The 21,027-nt window shown below is 44.6% G+C and overlaps 1 protein-coding gene across 8 annotated transcripts in view; it reads right to left on the reverse strand.

The window, feature by feature from the left end:
• Nucleotides 1-21,027, reverse strand: part of EPS15L1 (epidermal growth factor receptor pathway substrate 15 like 1) — a 292,668-nt gene that overhangs the window by 271,312 nt on the left and 329 nt on the right. The gene's annotated exons all lie outside the window — the stretch shown is intronic.

A 21,027-nucleotide genomic window follows, 5' to 3' on the forward strand; every position in this document is an offset into this window, starting at 1 on the left:
TTCCTCTCTGCTCCCACTCTTGTGAAGCAGACCACCACAGTTCTTATCCAGTCACTTGGCACCACTCCCGTTTCCAGGGATCTATTGAACAGATCACTCAGCGGACCCACCAGCACATCTCTGAGCTCTCTCAGTATCCTAGGATGACTCATCAGGCCCCTTGGCTTTGTCTACTTTCACTTTTCCTAACCCTTCCCATATATTCTCTTCCGTAAATGGGGTTTTGTCAAATCTACCCCCATCCACAGCCTTATTAACCAGCAACAGTCCTTCTTCCTTAGTGAACACCAAACTGAAGTATTTGTTTAATATTTCCACCTTTTCTTCATCTCTTTCCACACATTGATCCTTTTCACCTTTCAGTTTCACTATACCACTTTGGACCTTTCTCCTCTCTGATGTATCATCTCTCTTTACCTCTTTGGCAATCCTTTCTTCCACCAGACTTTTTGCTTTCCTGATTAACTTTCTTCATTCATCTCAGTTTAACCAGATATTCTTCCCTGTTTTCCTCTTTTTGGGATCCTTTATATTTCTCAAACGCTGTTCTTTTTATCTGCCACCTTCTTTGAGCACCAGATAGGTTTCTTATTTCTCTTGTTTTTTTTACTTTTCTAACATAAAGATTAGTTGCCTTTGTAATTGCACCTTTTAGTTTGGCCCACGGTTGTTCCCCCTCTCCCCTTTTCTTCCAGTCTTCAAGTTCCATCTCCAGGAATTTTCCCATTTCAGCAAAGACCGTATTTTTGAAGTTCAAAACTCAGGTCTTTGTGTGACTTCTCCTTATCTTATTTGCAAAATCAAACCATACCAGGACACCACTCTGACACTGAATATCCTATCCCCGTTTGTGAGCACTAAGTCGAGAATAACTCCATCCCGCATGGGGTTCCATTACCATTTGTTTGAACAGAGCCACTTGCAGGGCATACACTCTTTCTCTACTTCTGTTAAATTCTGCAGAAGGGATCTTCCAATCTACATCCGGCTGATTAACATCTCCAACAATCAACACATCTCCATTCCTTCCCACCTTTTGGATGACTTCAATCAACTCTCTATCTAGTTCTTCCATTTGAGTAGGAGGCTTGTAAACCACTCCAGTAAAAATGGATGCACCATCCTTTTTTCTTTTTTTAGGACGACCCATAATGGTTCTTTTCTACCCCCTATATTCCTTGCCTGGATATTATTTTTTGACATAAAGCGCCACTCCTCCCCCTTTTCTGTTCTCTCTATCCTTCCTCAACAAGTTATAGCCCAGTATGGCTGTATCCCAATCATGAGATTACGTTAACCATGTCTCCGTAACAGCAACAACGTCCAAGTCCGCCTCCACCATTAGGGCTTGCAGGTCTGGGATTTTATTTCCCAGACTATGAGCATTGGTGTTCATAGCATTCCAGTTTCTATCATTCCGTTTACTGCTTTTCTTGGACTTGTTTTTTGCCTTATTCAGCTGAATCTTGTTATCCCCATCACCCTTTTCCTTTGTTTTTGTATTTGGTTTTGTTTTTGTTGTTGTTGTTGTTGTGGGGTGACATTCCAATGTCCTCCTGCCACCCCTGTCATTTAGTTTAAATGCCTAATGGCATAGGATTTGAATTTATCCCTTAGTATCTTTTTTTTCCTGCCACAGACAGATGTAAGCCATCTTTGACATAGAATCTTTTTCTATTCCATAAATTACCCCAGCCTCCAATATATCCAAAACCTTGTTCCTTACACAAAGTTTTGAGTCATGTATTGAATTTATGTATATGGCTTAGTCTCTTTCCTCTTTCCATGAACAGGTAAGACGTCTGAAAATGCAATAGTCTTCGCCATGTGACTAATCTACTTTGCCAGATACTGGAAGTCTCTGTACCTCTTGGATGCAGTTTCTAGCAAGGTCGTTGGTCCCCAGATGGTTGATAATATCAACTTCAGAGTCCTTGCTTTCTTCTTTGATTGCATTGACAATCTGAATAGCGTTTCTAGCAGCCGATGATCCCGGAAAGCTTTTAACTATAGTGTTACCCTCAAAAAGAGTTCCCAAATTAGTGCCTTTGATGACAGTCACCCAGCACAATGAGCTTGGTCTGATGGTTACTTTTTGTATTCTGGAATTTTTGCGTGCATTGGGTTTCTTCTTTCTTTTCAGATGTCTCTTCAATCTCTGTCGCTTTAGTTTCTTCATTATGTAATACAGAGAAGGCATTTTGTACTTGAGAGGGTATGTGTCTCCTCATCACAGGTCTTACTCTACTAGAGCCAACAGTAATCCATTTGTTCCTAGGTCACTGTATGCAACTTATAAGTGGGGGGGGGGGGGGGGAACATGTGAGCTGCCTCTTGTGAAGGATAGGTTTCTTGAGGTCACGTCTTATCCTACCTGTGCCCACTGTAAACCACTTTTTCATGGGTTTTTGAGTTCTCCTTCGTAATGGTGAAACGATTCCTGAATTATACTGTAGAGTGGGTGTGGATTTTGGTGTAGCAGCAAACCCCCATCCTGTGACAGAAGATCCCCCCTTCCCCCAGTGGAATTGGAGGAGCTATTGATAGACGGATTAGTACATGTAACAAGGTTGACGTAGTCATGCTGGGGCAATTAGAATTAGGTTGGCAACATCCTCTATGCATTTTTGAATGGTGCGAGACAGGAGCGGAACTGGTGGATAAGCATAGAAAAGGACCCTTGTCCATGGAATGAGGAAGGCATCCTGTGCAGATCTCTCTGGACTCAGAAACAAGGAGCAGAATTTGTGCCCCCTTCCTGTTGTCCACCGTCGCAAACAGGTCCATGCTCGGGGTACCCCACTGGGTAAAAATGGCATCTGCCACCCTCTGGCTCAAGGACCACTCATGTGGATGGAATATCCTGCTGAGTCGATCCACTTTTGAGTTCGCCAACCCGGTAAGATAAGTGGCCTGCAACGAGACAATGTCTGACCGCCCATTCCAGGATATGAATCGCCTCCTTGCACAGCGTCCATGAACCAGACCCTCCTTCTTTGTTTATGTAGAACATGGCCACTTGGCTGTCTGTGTGAACCAAACATTTTTGTCTCAAACCTGGTCGACGAAGGTGAGAAGAGCCTTTCAAATCACTCGCAGTTCTAGGTTTATCTGCTGCACGCACTCCGCCACCGTCCATAAACCCTGTGTCTGAAGATGGGCAAGGTGGGCTCCCCCTCCTTTGCGTGACGTGTCCATGGTGAGGATTAACCCATGCATAGGTATCCGGAATAGGGCACCTCTTGTGAGCGTTTGTGGGTGCAGCCACCAGACTATATCCCTCTGCATGGCCTGGGTGAGGTGTACTGTGTTCGACCAGGGCTGATGGAACTGTGTTCACTGAGCCTTGAGGCTCCAATGCAGACGACGCATGAGCAATCTGGTCTGAGGCACTACATAAATCTCCGCCACCATGTATCCCAGGATGGTGAGGACCTAATGGGCCAAAGGCCATGTAGAGGCTTGTAATTGTCTGGCTGGTGTGCTAAGTGTCTCTGCCCTATTCTTTGGCAAGAATGCTTTTCTCTTTACCGTATCTATCCTTGCTCCAATAAATTGAAGGACTTGAATTGGCTGGAGGCTGGACTTCTCATAATTGATTAGAAGAGCTAGCATTTGTAAGCAATCGATTCTTTATCTCAGTTGCTCCCTGAGAGTAAGTTTGTCTGATGATACCAGCAACCAATCATCCAGGTAGGAAAATAGTTTGACCCCCTTTCGTTGGAGGTGGGCTACCACCACCACAAGGCATTTGGTGAATACTCTGGAGGCAGTGAATAGCCCGAAGGAGAGCATCTTGTACTGGCAGTGCTGCCCATTGGACTGGAAGCACAGGTATCGCCAAGAGAAGCAGTGTATGGGAATGTGGGGATAGGCATCCTTGAGGTCCAGTGAGCACATCCAATCGTTGGGCTGTAGGAAGGGAAGGACAGACTTTAGGGATGTCATCTTTAACTTCTTGAGCAGGAATTTGTTGAGCTCCCTTAGGTCCAAGATTGGGTGGAGGCCACCTAACCTTTTGGGAATGAGGAAGAATGGTGAACAGAATCCCCTGATCCATCAAATAGTGGTGTGGCAGCACTATTTGAATGGCCTGCTGAGCAAGCAGTGCAGCTAACGCTGTTCGCAGGAGTTGCACCCATGTTGGAGCCCGATGAAATTTGGCTAGACAAAGAAGAGTAGGAATCCACTTGAAATTGAGTTGGTAACCCCTGCGAATAATGTCCAGCACACAACAGTGTTATCGCAGACCAGGAACTGAAAAACTGTGCTATTCTGCCCCTCACCGGGGTTGACTGGGGTGGCCCCGCCTGTCTTAAAAACTATGCGGGGGTTTTGAGGCGGGGGTTGACAGTTAACGCTGCTGCCACTGGTCCCTGGCCTTGCCCCTTTATTGCTGTTGAGGCTGTTGGCGAGATTGCTGGAACACTGGGACCTTATATGGTGGGTAGGGGCGGTATGGGCATTGCTGGAAGGCAGGGTTTTTTTATAATTTTATTTTTATTACATTTCCAAATAAACAAAAGTACATACTTATACCAGAAAAATAAGATACATAACATGAAGATATTCTCTTAATATTAATTACCACAAGTATATAGGAAACATATCAAATATCTCCATATATCTCTTAATAGGAAAATGGGAGACCAAGGGTTTACAGAACGAGAGGGGAAATAAAAAAAAAAAAAGAAATAAGAAAAAAAAATCTGGAGACACTCTGCACACCAGCCAGACAATTACAAGCCTCTATACGGCCTTTGGCCCATTATCCCCTGCATTAACTTAACCGACCCCCCACGAATTACAATTTAGGAGTGTGAAACCAGATATGCTCTTAACTGAGAAGGCTCAAAGAATTTTGAAAATAAAGTAAACATTTACACAGATATCTTAAGGAAAATCTAGCACCTGGCGAGACCACTTCTCTCATTGAAAGAAATTTCTTTCGCCTTTCTTGTATGGACCTAGTAACGTCAGGGAAAATCTGAACTTTCTGCCCAAGAAATAGTTGTAATTGATTTCGAATGAAGAATCTTAAAACAGAGCTCCTTTCTGAAACAAAAGCAAAAGTCACAAGTAATGTCCTTGTCTGAATAGCAGTTTCTTGGGTTAGTTCCAAAATATCTGAAATATTTAAAGAGGTATCATGAGGTTGATTCCCAGATGTTTCATCCTTGGAAGAGGGCAAATAATTTTTGTTGTAACTGGAACCGCTTCATTAGGCATCTTAAGAATTTGAATGAGGTAATTTCTAAATAAGTCCTTCGGAGACATCATATTTAAGTACGGAAAGTTCAAAACCCTTAGATTCAAAATTCTTGAAGAATTTTCCAAATTTTCCAATTTCTTTGAATAAATATCAGATTGAATCAAGTTACTCTGAACTGATTCTATAGTCATCACTCTTGTATCCAAAATATTTATTTTGATATCAAAATTTGTAATTTTGGATTTTATAACCAGCATCTTAGTATTGGTCTCCTTCAAAATTTCAGTTAAAGAAAGTATGGCTTTCTCTAACGAAGACAAAGCATTCCATATGGAATCTAATGTTATTACTGACGGTTTAATTAAGGAAGGTTGCAGGGTTAGGCATACCGTGGGTTCCTGTTCTCCTAATTCTGTGGGGTTCCCGCTACTTATTCTGGCTTCAGGCACATGTAGAACTTCCATGGGGCCCGTGGAATCCCACAACTGAGGGTTCTCTAAGGCGGCGTCAAAACAGCGTCCCTTCTCAGGGCCTCAGAATTTTGCTCGTGGATTAGTTCTCTTTCCATAGATAATGACGAATCCATCAAGTTTAAATCAGAAGTCTTGAATGGTGGCGCAGGTACCGTCGGCGCACCGGGACTCAGAGATGTCTTCTGCCAATAGGACCAGCATTCGCTCCATGCTGGTATCCAATGCGGCTCCTCCCTTGTGTGCCTGCAGCAGGGGCGACACGAAAAATGATTCTATCCGAGCTTGTCATTGGTCAGGTAACCGAGAAGATGCCGGTATTTCCCAGAGTTTGGCTTTTCTTTTAGTATGTGGCATGATAATTTCTAAGAAAAAGTCTTGAGGAGTTCACGGAGAGAGCGTCCAAGCATGCACTTCAGTCGATGGCCATCTTGGTCTCCAGAAGGCAGGTTTACAATAGATTGGGTAATACGTCCTCGTGCCAGTAGACTGTTCCGCTGGAAAGGCCATGTTCTGTTCTTTTAGCTGCAAGACAGTTTCTCGTAGCTTGTTGCCGAAGAAGTTATCTCCTTTGCAGGGTAGGTCTGTCAGTTTCTCGTGCACGTTCTCCCTGATGGCGCTGGCAGCAGACCAATCGATGAGCCGCTATGGCCCTGGATGATGTCTTGAACAATTCGTAGATGGTCCAAAGAATGTGACTTAGTCCTCCTTTCATGTTGAGTACTTATTGTGGCAGAGCCAAGCTCAAAGAACTCTCTCCAAATAGAAGCTTGATGGACTGGTGGCATTCGTAAAGATACTGCATTATATAGAACTGGTGGTGTTGTATCTTTGCCTCTAGCATGGTGAAAGAACACTTCCCAAATTCATCCAGGTAACGACTGTCCTTACCCGGAGGCGTGTTTGAGTGGAGTCTTGGCTTTTTAGCCTTCTTCATAGCGATTCTACCATGATAGAGGCATGTGGGAGCTGCGGAGCGGTGTAGTATGGAGATCTTAAGAAGATCTTAAACTTAACAGTTTGGTTTAAAGTGGTATTGTTCAGTCTAAGTTATTGCCGCATATTATTTTCTTGTTGCTGATCTTAAGAACATGCCATACTGGGTCAGACCAAGGGTCTATCAAGCCCAGCATCCTGTTTCCAACAGTGGCCAATCCAGGCCATAAGAACCTGGCAAGTACCCAAAAACTAAGTCTATTCCATGTTATCGTTGCTAATGGCAGTGGCTATTCTCTAAGTGAACTTAATAGCAGGTAATGGAGTTTTCCTCCAAGAACTTATCCGATCCTTTTTTAAACACAGCTATACTAACTGCACTAACCACATCCTCTGGCAACAAATTCCAGAGTTTAATTGTGCGTTGAGTAAAAAAGAACTTTCTCTGATTAGTTTTAAATGTGCCCCATGCTAACTTCATGGAGTGCCCCCTAGTCTATTATCCAAAAGAGTAAATAACCGATTCACATCTACCCGTTCTAGACCTCTCATGATTTTAAACATCTCTATCATATCCCCCCTCAGCCGTCTCTTCTCCAAGCTGAAAAGTCCTAACCTCTTTAGTCTTTCCTCATAGGGGAGCTGTTCCATTCCCCTTATTTTGGTTGCCCTTCTCTGCACCTTCTCCATCGCAATTATATCTTTTTTGAGATGCGGCGACCAGAACTGTACACAGTATTCAAGGTACAGTCTCACCATGGAGTGATACAGAGGCATTATGACATTTTCCGTTTTATTCACCATTCCCTAATAATTCCCATCCTAAACTTTAGATCTATTTTCCTGGAGGTCACCAGGGTCGAGAAAGGGGACTCCCAAATCTTTTCCAAGACCGCCTCCAATACACTGTGGGAGGGCAGCGCCAACGGCTCGGCCACGCTCAAAGATCTTTAATATACCCAGGACTTCTGCTCTTGGGTCTGGGACCTTCCTGGTTTCGATACTGAACTTTGCTCCCACTTTCTCAATAAACTTTGAATAGGAAAGGTCCTCTGGTGAGGAGGAGGGCTCCGGTGGATCCAATGGTAACCCAGTGGATGAACCCGGACAGCTTGGAGGTGAGGCCTCCACGTGCAAGCTAGGCTGAGGAGAGAACAATGGCTGTGGTGATATCCCTGCCTGTTGAACCTGTGGTGCATGGGGGTTCATCCTCTGGAGGGGTTTATTTGGAGGCTGGACTAGCAGGATGATGTTCTTGTCCACCTGACTCTAGGGATGTGAAGAGTCCAGTGAGGACTGCAGAAATCTGTGACATTGCCTGTTCTGCCAGAACCTTCACTGCCAGAGCTGGCGACCTAGGGATGTGTGCGCATCCAGACGATGCACAGGGAATGGCGACGAGTTGTATGTCACAAGGGGCCCCTCTATTTTGGAATTTTAGCGTGCTTCTGGAGCAGTTCCTACAACTCTGGGGACCTTCTCTTTTGCCTGGAGACCAAGGAGATGTCCGAGTAAACTCTGTGCGAAGAGGCGGGGAACTCCTCTGAATCTGGATAGTCTAAAAGCGAAGCAACGTCTGAGAATCCCATCTCATCTATCTCCTGCAGGGTGAAGACCTTTTGAAGTTACAGCACTTGATCTCGTGCTTCATACCCCTTGGGTTGCCATGTTTGTAGCCAGTGTCCGATCTTTTGTGCCCTTTTGGCAGTGCTGACTTTCTCTGCATCAACGTCGATGCACAAGGCACATCCAAGAGCTGGGTGCTCTTGGATGTGCCTTGGTCCGATGGACTGCATTGTGCGTCGGTCTCCCGAAGCATGCGTCATGCACTCACATTTTGACACTCAGCCCACTGCCAATGCCTTCTAATGGTCGGCACCTCTTGATTCCCTGCGCCAGTTTGGACAACTGTGGCGTTGCGTTGGGCGGTGGACGCTCCTGTTCATGGCCTTCAATGCACTGTCCACATCCATGCTCTGTGTCGGGTCTCGGAGTGGGGGGGCTGCTGCAGGGGTAAGCACCCTTTGGCTTTTGGTGCCCTTACCCTGGGGTCCCAGTAAGGTGGCCCTCTTCTGCTTCTCCGGTCAGTCCAAATGCGGCCCTTTTGAAGAATGGGAGGAGAGTCGCTCCAACTGCGGGACAGGAGACGTTGCTTCCTTCCCTGAACCTCGTGATCTTCTGAGCCTGCTGTCACTGGGCCCGTGGGGACTTGCGACTGCAGTTGCGACATATAACTGGTCGTGGACCGGGCTCAGACAGATATAGCAATGATTATGGCCATCACCTTGCTGCACTGGCAGTACTTGAAGTCAGGGGGTTTTGGCCCCATGTTAGCACTGAAAAGTTTTTTGGTTTTGTTTTTTAAGAGAAGAACAACTCCAAGAGGAGACAAAAGAAAACTGTTCCACATGCGTCAGGTAGCGCAGAAGAAACAGACTGAGGGGAACGAGGGTGCGAGATCGCAGGGAAGACGCACGCAGCCACACAGAGCAAAGCACTGTAACTGCTAGGAGAAGCTCCGCCTCAAGGCCGCAGGAGGATAACAACATGCCATACTGGGTCAGACCAAAAGTCCATCAAACCCAGCATCCTGCCTCCAATAGTGGCCAATCCAGGCCATGAGAACCTGGCAAGTTCTCAAAAACTAAGTCCATCCCATGTAACTGTTGCTAGTAATAGCAGTGGCTATTTTCTAAGTCAACTTACCGTATTTTTCGCTCCATAAGACGCACTTTTTCCCCCCCCCAAAAGTGGGGGGAAAACGTCTGTGCGTCTTATGGAGCGAATATAAAAAAAAAAAAAAAACTAAACCAAAAATCTAACAAACCCCCCCCCCACCCTCCTGACCCCTCCCATACTTGCCAAATTAATTTACTACAACCCCCACCCTCCTGACCCTGCCCCCCCCCCCCCCAAAGACCCGCCAAAAGTCCCTGGTGGTCCAGCGGGGGTCCGGGAGCAATCTCCTGGACTTGGGCCGTCGGCTGCCAGTAATCAAAATGGCGCCGACGGCACTTTGCCCTTACTATGTCACAGGGGCTACCGCTGCCATTGGTCAACCCCAGTGACATAGAAAGGGCAAAGGGCCGTCGGCGCCATTTTGATTAGTGGCAGCAGACGGCCCAAGTCCAGGAGATTGCTTCCAGACCCCCACTGGACCACCAGGGACTTTTGGCAGGTCTTGGGGGGGGTCAGGAGGGTGGGGGTTGTATTTAATTAATTTGGCAGGTCTTGGGGGGGGTCAGGAGGGTGGGGGCTGTTAATTTAAAGGGTTGGAATCGGGGGCGGGTTTCCCACAGAAAGAGAAATGTTTTCTGATCTTGGGAATGGACTGAAATGGCCCTCCCCAGACCCGAAAATAAAATGGGGAGAAAAAAATGTTATGCACTCCCCTAATTTGCTCCATAAGATGCACAGACGCCAGGGGACAGAGCCAGTTCAGCACAATTTTTTTTTTTTTTTTTTTTTATTTTCCCCCTCTGAATCCTAGGTGCATTTTATGGAGCGAAAAATACGGTAATTAATAGCAGGTAATGGACTTCTCCTCCAAGAACTTATCCAATCCTTTTTTTAAACCCAGCTATACTAACTGTACTAACCACATCCTCTGGCAACAAATTCCAGCCTCTGCTATTATTGGCATCAGTAGCATGGGATCTTCCTAGTGTTTGGGTAATTGCCAGGTTCTTATTTATTTATTTTTATTTATTTACTTTTATATACCGGTATTCGATTTTACATATCACATAGGTTTACATTTAAACAAAATTTGCAGGAACTTATGCGTTACCTTTGTCAAATACATTAAACATTTAAATATGGGGATTGTTAACAAGGGATATAAAAGAACATGGGGAATGGCTAACACTACGGGATGCACAAAGGGGAGTGCCCCTTTGTCGTGCCCCTTCAGCACGCGACGCCTGGTGTTCTGGCGCCGTTTAACGTCCATCACAGTCCTCAGTGACGTCAGAGGGGGCGGGTCTCCCAATCAAGGATCACACACCGCTCCTCCCCTCTCAGTTCCAGATGGATTCTTTCACCTTTTTTTCTTTCTTTCTGTCTTTCTCATCACAGTTGGTGATGGTGTGTGGCATCCCTGTGCACAGGCACCCGGTGTTCTGGCGCCGTTTAACGTCCATCACAGTCCTCAGTGACGTCAGAGGGGGGGCGGGTCTCTCAATCGAGGATCACATGGCCTGGATTGGCCACTGTTGGAAACAGGATGCTGGGCTTGATGGACCCTTGGTCTGACCCAGTATGGCATGTTCTTATGGTTACAAGGGGACGACCATAGGGGGCTTCACTCCCCCTCCTCATTTGTTTTTCCGCCAAGGTAATCCATAACACTGGTGATTACTGCTCGTAGTTCTTTTTGAAAAAGGTGTACAACTGAGGAAACTTCCTCTTTTGATGTACATTCACTTTCTTCAAAAGAATCTGCCAGCCTAGAGGAGGAATCAGAGTCCAACTCCAATAAGGATTCTTTTCTGGACTCCTGTGTTAGGGTTTGACCAAAGGAGGCTGGTTCCTTATCCACTGCTCTAGCTCACTTTAGAAGTGATCCCTGTCAGCAAGGTCATGCAAAAACTCTGGGAGGTGCACCTTCCCTGATTTCTGCATGGTGAAGAAGGCCTGATACATCGGGATGACAAATTCTGGTTAAAACTACTAACAGAGCCCCCTCCCTGGAAGTCCCTCCAGTGGGTCTTCAGGGTCCAAGTCCTCAGCTGCCTAGGACTTCAAATCTTGTTTTCCCTTAGAGGATGTCTCGGAGAGACCCTGTCTTCACAGGTCCCATGGGATTTGCAGGCACTCTGGGGACCAGGGGCCCAGGGTTAGGCTGATCCTACAACTGTTGCAGCTTGAAAAGCTGCTATAACCTCCTACGGGGGTGGGGGGAACCATCTATTCCATCAAGGTTTGTTCTCCACCCTTATCACAGACAGGACTTAGGAATCTAGCAGTGAACTACCTCTTTGTGCCACACGCTGCACAACTATGCCCTCTCATCACTTTTTTTTTTTTTTTTAATCAACAGAGGATTCACTCAACTATCGCAGGAGAGTTGCGGCCTTCCTGGCCTATGCAAGTGCAGGCTTCCAACCCCTACAACCTTCAATGCAGCCCTGCACTACTGCGGCTGTTCTGTTCAGGCAATGGGGGCTGCAATTGATGACGCAGCTTCCCTGCGCCTGCTCTGCTGCATTTTAGCTACTGCCTCAAGACACAGTTAACCACCACAGTTCTTTCCTGGCTCTCAGAACCGCAAGGCTTGCCACCAAAGGCCACCAAGATGAAGCCACCTCACCAGTGCTGCACAAGGAGAAGAAAGATTAAGTTCAGGCATGTGGGGGGGGGGGTGGGGGGGAAGAGGTGAGAAGCTTACACCCCTGTCCTCAGGTTCTGTCCCTATAAAGAGAGGGAGGAGATTCCCACCTGTTAGCAACAAGTCAACCAAACCCCTTAGGGTAATGTGAGCTGGTCTGAGGAGCAGCTCAACTGAGGGGAAGCAAGGAAACCTCTCTCTCAGGGAGAAAGCTAACCGAGGGGAAGAAATCTGTAGAAACTGTTGCCCCAGGAGCCAAGGCCACACCAGGGAACTGGGAGTAGAGTAGTAATCAGTCTACACTGTCAACAGCTGTTGGAGACAGAGACTAATAGCAACAGCCTCAAGCCACCCTTTCCTTATAGCCCATGTGATGTCACGGGAAAGAAAAGAAAGGCGCACTGTCTCCAGCAGCTGTGGAGATGGGAATTCCCACAAGTAAGATAAGGAAGGCCTGTTACTGCATTCTTTTAGCATATTTTAGTAAACAGGACCTCAGATTAGCTGCAAAAGTGACAGAGAAACAATGTTCATGGACCTGCTGTAGCAATTGACAGACCACAGAATTTAATGAAAAATCTAAAAGGAAGAAAAATAATTACATGGATCCCTAAAGTCAAAGCAGAGATAACATACTGCTACTTTTATGTAGGGCATTAGCAGTAAATCTGAGACAAGGAAACACAAAAATATGACAGCAGAAAGACCATATGGCCTACCTAGTCTGCCTGTTCACACAACTACTCAGCTCTACAATGCCTATCACTCCCTGAGAGATACCCTGTGCTTATCCCATGCCATCACTTCCACTGGGAGGCTGCTCCATGCATCCACCATCCTTTCCGTAAAGAAATACTTCCTCAGATTACTCCTAATTCACTGTCATCCCATGATCCCTTATTCCAAAGTCTCCTTTCTGTTGAAAGAGACCCATCTCCTGCGCACTCACTGCGGTATTTAAATGTTTATTTCCCCTTCTCTCACCTTCCCCCCACTTTTTTTTTTAAATGTATATTCCACCTTTTCTGACATTTCAAAGCAGATTGCATTCAAGGTACTATAGGTCTTTCCCTATCCTCAAAGAGCTTACAATCTAAATTTGGACCTCTGGCCAATGAAGGGTAAAGTGACTAGCCTAAAGTCATAAGGCGTGTCAACGGGATTTAAACCCTGGCTTCCCTGGTTCACAGCCCACTGTTCTAACCACTAGGCTGCTCCTCCACGCCTCCTCTAGGGTATATATGTTTCGATCTTTAAAACTGTCCCCAATTGCTTTACAGTGAAGATTACTGACCATTTTAGTAGCCATCCGCTGGACTGAATCCATCCCTGTTGATCTCCTTTTGAAGGTGTAGTCTCCAAAACTGTACATATTGTTTCAAGTGAGGTCTCACCAGAGTCTTGTACAGGGACAATAATCACATTCTTTTTTTCTGATGACTTTTCTTCTCCCCATGCACCCCAGCATCTGGGAGAGGAATGGTCAGCAAGAAAAACAAGTGATAATGTCCCTGGTGAGATCTCATTTGGAATACTGTATACACTTTCAAAAAGGATAAAAACAGAATGACCAAGATCAAATCTAATATATCTTGGCTTACATGTTAAAGCATGAACAAAGTTAGCCCATTTGGAGACATTACTCCATGTGTAAAACATTGTAAACAAAATCTGAATTTTTTAATGTTTCATTGCTTGCCAAAGTGTTCAATGGAGTAAAACGCTTGCTGCATTGAATTTATCCTTCATTACTGTCCTCAGTGCTGTACTGTTCAGAGGTGTGTCAAAAATAAATAAATAAAAATGTTTGCATAGCAGTAAATATCCATGGGCCAGTGAAACTATGAATTCAACAAAATACCTTCTTTACATCATAAGGAAAAAAAATGTCAAGTTGAATATCCCCAGAATGCTGTGTGCGCAGCTCAGCAAATACAGTTTATTATTTGTTTTTCCTATTCTTTGGGCCTCTTGATCAGAAAATGTCTAACTTCTTGGTTTCATGGTTCTGGTTCAGCCAAAAGTCAGATTTCTCTGGTATTTTGATAACAAGGCACCCCTCACTCTCCGTAGATATGGAATGGATGTATGACAGATGGTGAATAAAATAAGAGATCTTGCACAATACTCAGATGAAATTTTACACCATTCCACTACAATGTAGCACAAAGTCTCGCTGCTAGAAAGAAAAGTGGCCACAGATCTGGATTTAATGAACTTCTGGTCCTCTTTCAACCTAACCAGTTCCATAAGTATAATGCTGCTGACAGAAAAAAAACCCTCTCAGAGAAAACAGTGAGGCTCCAGCATGGAAAAATTGTCAAAACGTCCGCTAACAACACTTCACTCTGAAATGGAAACGCATTAAACTCTGCTTTGTGTGTGTCCTGAATTCTGCTAACAGGCATTTACTGCCAATAATCTGCTGCATTTTCCAAGTTCCTTTTTCTTCCAAGAAATAATGGAGTTAAGAAAGACAATACAAGAAAATAGTCACATGGGGAAGCAAGAATAGCTGTTATTCCATACACGTTAATGTCACAAAACCTGGTCCATTAATCAGGAAGCAGAGGAGGTCAAAACCAGAAAGGCTTATGAGATTAGTTACTGATTATAAGATGGTGTTTGATAGCTATGATCTAGTACTTACTCAACTGCTGTCAGGTTTGAGAGGTAAAAGATTTAGTTCAGGTGAAAGTTAGGCTCAACTTTAAAAAGTAACACCTTCTTATAGAAGTAAATCTAGAACTTCTCTGCAAAGGAGGAGATTTTGCATATTCACAAAGCAGTTAACAGAACTCAGGTCTCCTCCTGACTTACTACTGAAGCTCGTATTCCTGTGGAACTGGCCACAAAACAAGTTCCACAAGCCAAACAGCTCTCAGCAAAACAGGTCATCGGGGTGTGGAAACTGATGCTGAACCAAGCTGTTCTGCAGAAGGGCTAACTCTGAGGATGTCAGTGTTGACAGCATCTTTCCAAGCATTGCCTGGCCTGCATGTGAATAAAGAACTCTGGCACATCCCTCTACTAGTTACCCCACTTCTTCCATTAAAATAAAAAAGTCAAGAACACAGGATAAACAATGCTGTTAACACAACTTAAGAGACTTTGTTTATAATTTCTCCTTCTCTCTTTTATCCCTCCTACCTCTTTACAACTAAGCAAGAAAAGACTATGCCCCAGAACACAGCTAGGCGCACCTTATTATTTATTTAGAATTTTTATATACCGACATTCTTGAAAAAAATATCAAATCATATCGGTTTCCATTGTAACTGAACAATCGCGGCTATGGCGTTACATTGAAACAAGTCGTCAGATAACAAATAACACTATAAGTAGAACAAGTCTTCAAAAAAACAAATAGCAATATAAATAAGAACAAATAGCAAATATAAATAGAGCAGCAAAACAGTGGCAATAGGCGAGGCATAAAATAAGGCGACTAATGACGGCGAGAAGTAGGGGGAGGAGGAGGGAAGGGATGGGTGGCATTAACTCATGCTAAGGGGGACATGCTAAGGTGGTTGAGGACGATAATGTTTCTCCCTGACGTCCAGTTATGTCCCTTGACCAGTGTCCGAGTGTGCCCTTGTAGTCAAACTACCAGTGTACTTGTGCCCTTGTAGTCAACTACCAGTGCACTACCAGGTCAACTACCAGTGACCTTGTAGTGCCCTGTCCTGCCAGTAGGGTTACCTCTATTTTAAAGCATTTATTACTGCCTTAACTTTAAATTCTAAGTATAGAACAACATTCATAAAAATCTCATACAACATACAAATGCAGTATGTGGTCATCCGGGCACTCAGAGATTCTAGTTCACAATTTTAATAGTTTTCCAACAAAGGAGGATTTCATTATGCAGTTCACTGGACTTGATATGACATACCTATGCATAAGCTTGTCAGTGTTGTACATGGAGAAATTACTATTTACCTGATAATTTATTTTCCTCTGATAAAGGCAGGCCAATCCCTACAAGTGGGTTATGCACCTCTACCAGCAAATGGAGATAGAGTAAAGTTGACGTACAGATATATAGCCCTGCCCCAACAGCAGTCTGCCAGTATTCTCTGGAAAAGCCAAACTGTGGACAAACTGATTATACTTGAAAGTGATTAATAATCAACCACTCATGCTTCCAACCAATAGAGAACACTGAGGGCAGACAAATGAATTAACATTCACTAAACTGAGGGACCAGTTAAAACATTTACCAGTCCTCCAACGAAATAAGGAACAACATTCTGCAATGTCTGCACCTAAAAGGCAAACCAAAGGCAAAATTCGGCAACCGAAGGTGGGGCGAGGATTAGCCTACCTTCATTAAAGGAAAGGAAAGGAAATTATCAGGTAAGTAGTAATTTCTCCTTCCTTTACATGAAGGCAGGCCAATCCCCACAAGTGGGATGTATCAAAGCTACTCCCAAACAGGACGGGAGGCTGCCCACAGTCCAGTTAACACCGCATGCATGAAGGCTGCGCCCTTCGGAGCCCAAACATCCAAGTGGTAAAGCCTGGGATGGTATGTAAGGAAGACCACATCCCTGCCCAGGAAACTCGGCCGCAGCCAACTGCCCAGAATACCATCTGGGCTCTAGTAGATTATGCTCCAAGTTACTTAGAAAAAGGAATCTCGGCACCCACACAGGCGGCCATGATGATATCCTTTTTCTAATGGGTTATATTTGCCCACGTTACCGGTTCCACTTGTTTACCTCCACCATGGAGCAGGAACAAGTGAGCAGACTTCCTTACAGGGTTAGTAGCCTCCAAATATCACCTCAGATGCCGCTCAACATCCAAGGCTTGAAAGAGAAAATATTCACTCTCATCTCTATTCCTATCCAGCATTGGCAGGAAAAATAGACCGATGCAAATGAAACTCCAAAACCACTTTTGACAAAAGAAGGTACAGTCCGCAGCTACACCATTCTCGGACTCACAAGTAGAAAAACTGTCTTCAAGCAAAGTAGCTTCAAGGAGAGGCTACATAGTAGTTGACAGGCAGGACCTGCCAAGAATCCAGAACCAGATCAAAGATTCTTACTTCCCTTCAAGAACCAAGACACATCAGGAGGGGAAGACCAAGACTCTTCATCAATGACTCACCCCCTAGAAGAAGTGAGAGCTGCCCCCTGAAACTTGCAAACTAATCAAATTTCCACTTTGACAGGCTGAGAACTTCCCTCCTCACATCAGGCTTCGAAAGCACACCAAACTCTAATATAGGCCAGAAACGGAGAAAATGTTCCAGCCAGGAGCAAGGTGAAATCACTGCAACAGAATAATTACGGTTCAATAACTGAAGGACAAAATCAACCCAGATTGACAAGTAGAATGGGTCCCTGCCGCAAAAGATCCATCCAGAGCGGCCTCTTGAGAGGACTGCCCACCAGCAGCCTCTGCAGACCAGCATACCACAGCTTCTGGGCCAATCTGGAGCCACTACAAGCATGGTTCCGGTCTGGTTTGCAATAAGAACATAAGAAATTGCCATGCTGGGACAAACCAAGGGTCCATCAAGCCCAGCATCCTGTTTCCAACAGTGGCCAATCCAGGCCACAAGAACCTGGCAAGTACCCAAACACTAAGAAGATCCCATGTTACCATTGCTAATGGCAGTGGCTATTCTCTAAGTGAACCTAATAGCAAGTAATGGACTTCTCCTCCAAGAACTTATCCAATCCTTTTTTAAACACAGCTATACTAACTGCACTAACCATATCCTCTGGCAACAAATTCCAGAGTTTAATTGTGCCCTAGGGATTTTTTCAAAACCGCCCAAGGGGTATCTTACTCCCTTGTGCGCTTTCTCTGCAGCACATGCAATAAGATGCCAAGTCAACTCTGAAACCTGGCAGAATTAAGCCCAAATATCTCCAAAATAAAATTTCACATTTTTCCTAAATAACTAAGAAAGAGGGCATACTCTAGACCAGCAATGAGTACACAAAGCTCTAGACCCCTATTCCATTCATACAAATCAGATGGAGCCACACCACAAGTCTGCTTAGCAGAATACCTCACCTTAGTCATAACATGTAGAACACAGACAGACCTTCACCAAATACAAAATGAAGAGGAAGTATAAACAGAACATGCAGACAAAAACTGAATTCAAAACTGCAACAAGCCAGACTGTATGGAATGGAAAAACAAATATCATTCCTCACTAAACATCAAACAATAATATCAAGAAATATAATGCAATCATAATAGTAAAACTAAACTCAGAAAAAGAATATTTCAAAATAGCTGATGAAAAGATCATCCAATGATTACAAACATAACTTTTATAATTTCCTAAACATCAATAAAATATTTCAAAACAGCAGACATGAAATAACCGCCCCAAAATGTAAAATTTAAAAATCTCCAGCTCTCCATACCATTAAATAAATAAATACCTGGCATCTTTTGATTTTCCAGAGATTGTTGTGGATTTGGGTGAAGAAGGCCACACAATCTTTATTCTCTCTCTCTCTCTCCCCTACACACACATAGGCACTCTCTCATATACAGATTTTCAAATAGTTAAGTGCGTAACCCCCGAAAAGCTGCCCCTTCCACCCCCTGCGTGCGCCGAGTCTATCTTGCATAGGCTCAGCCGCGCACACAAGCCCCGGGACGCGCGTATGTCCTGGTGCTTTCCTGGGGGGTGCGTCGCAGCCGGCGCATCATCGGGGGGGGGGGGGGCATTCCGGGGGCCTGGCCACCACCTCCGGACCGGAACATGGCACGCCTCGGGCAGGCATAACTTGTAAAATAAAGGTGGGGGGGAATTAGTTAGAGCTGGGGGGTGGGGGGCAGGAGGGAACGGAGGATGGCTATGCGGCTTAGCGCGCGCGTGTTATAAAATCGGGAGTAGATTTGTTTGCGCCAGGATGCGCGAAATCTACTCCCGTGCACACCTTTTAAAATCTACCCCACAGAGAATAGCCACTCTGATTCCTAATCCAACATCCCCCCCCCCCCCCCCACCTCTTCTCCTGTATTTCAGGAAACAGAAGGGGACAGGATAATACTAAAGCAGACACTGAAGAGCAAAGGACACAAAAAGGATTCAAAATAGCACAAGTCTGAAACTTGTGAGTAGTGCCAATTGTCAAGGCTTCAACCCTGACGAATGGCACTACTTCTCTCATCTTTTAAACTTATGCTAATACAACTCCTTTTTGTGTCCAATACCAAGTGCTTAATTTCTGGAAAAACAACCCAGAACAGCATTCTGCCACCTTTTTTCTGGGATTTGAGAAAGACAGCAGCGTATATCAATTTTTTTTCTTCTGAGGAAACAGAACACTGCCAGTAGTGGCATGGATTATTTATGGTCCCCCTACCATCCAGAGTGCTGGAGCTTAGCAATTATTAGGAAGGGAACGGCAAATAAAATGGAGGATGTCATATTGCCTCTGTGTCGCTCAATGGTCAGATAGCACCTTGAATACTGTGTGCAATTCTGATTGCCGCATCTAAAAAAAAAGATATAGTTGTACTGGAGAAAGTATGAGAAGGGTAACCACAATGAAAAGGGCACGGAACTGCTCCTCTGTGAGGAAAGGCTAAAGAAATTAGGGTTGTTCAGCTTGGAGAAGAGACGGCTGAGGGGAGATATGACAGAGGTCCATAAAATCATGAGAGGATTTGAACAGGTAAATGTGAAACAGTTATTTACTCTTTCAGATAATACAAGGACTAGGGGGTAACTCCATGAAGTTAGCAAGTTGCACATTTAAAACAAATCAGAGAAAATTCTTGACGACTCAATGCACAGTTAAGCTCTGGAATTTGTTGCCAGATGATGTAGTTAAGGCAGTTAGTGTAGCTGGGTTTAAAAAAGGTTTGGATAAGTTCCTGGAGAAGTCCATAAACTGCTATCAATAGGGAATAGCCCACTGGCTTGTTGCCAACATTAGCAGCATAGGATCTATTTAATGTTTGGGTACTTGCCAAGTACTTGTGACTTGGACTGGTCACTGCTGGAGACAGGATACTCAGCTTGATGGACGCTTGGTGACCCAGTATGGCATATCTTATGTTCTTATAAGCTGCTTACCCTGAGACAAGGGCAGCCACTTGGCTTTCATTCAGGTGTGTGTATGAGACACAGAAGTCACACCTGGCCTATCTCATCCCCCCCTCCACAGTTCTACCTCCTTTTTGCCTATAAATTAAGCCCTGTCTGTAATCAGGTGAACAGCCAGATTCTGAACAATCTGTAATGCCCGCAACTGACATTTTGGTAAACCAACATAAAGCGAATTGCCTTTTTGTACACCATTGTGATGGTATATAACTTAACGACGGTATAGAAAAGATTTTAAATAAAATAAATACATAGTCAAACAAGCTGAAAACTAATGCCTGAACCACCATACAAATATACAATTATCCTTATATTGGTAGATGATATCTGGTTTTGCTTCACCAGCTTGCCCACTACTGTTAAACAATAAATGCAACCTTAGCTTAACACATAATGCATTCTTATCCAAGCAAATAACTATTTACAAAAACAAAACTAGTGTTGATTCGACAGACAGGTAACATCAAGGGCATACTGAATCAACATCAAACACACATTGTAGAGGCTGGATAAAGAGTTCATAGTTATAAGCACTTTGCGCTTGCTCTCTGCGTTCAAGGGTAGTTGTAAAATTATTGCTCTTGGCATCAACTGGATCAGAAAAAAAGACCACTGAAAGGAAAAGCTGGCAGAGGAACAAGAAATGCTAACTTCACCTACCACAGCTGCCTAAGAATGTGCACCCAGACACCCCTTTATACCTAGCAAGTCTTCAGCAACCCAGCTCCGGGAAACATTTCACAGCATTTCTTCACCCGGGTGCGCAATACGTTATCTCCTCTCCCAATTCTGCTTCCTGTAAATTAGGCACCAACTGCTCGCTCAGGTTAATACAGACAAATAGTGAAGAGTTTATGGTTTTTGTGGAGACAAGCTTGAAAACTCTTCAGGTTAGGCGAAATCACCCATCCCCCTCCCTGATATACGGGTGACAGCGCCACTACTCTCTGGGGATAAGAAAGCGGGGTCAGTGCGCTGTCCTGTC

The sequence above is a fragment of the Rhinatrema bivittatum genome, chromosome 8 (genome assembly GCF_901001135.1).
Source record: "Rhinatrema bivittatum chromosome 8, aRhiBiv1.1, whole genome shotgun sequence".
Lineage (NCBI taxonomy): Eukaryota > Metazoa > Chordata > Amphibia > Gymnophiona > Rhinatrematidae > Rhinatrema > Rhinatrema bivittatum.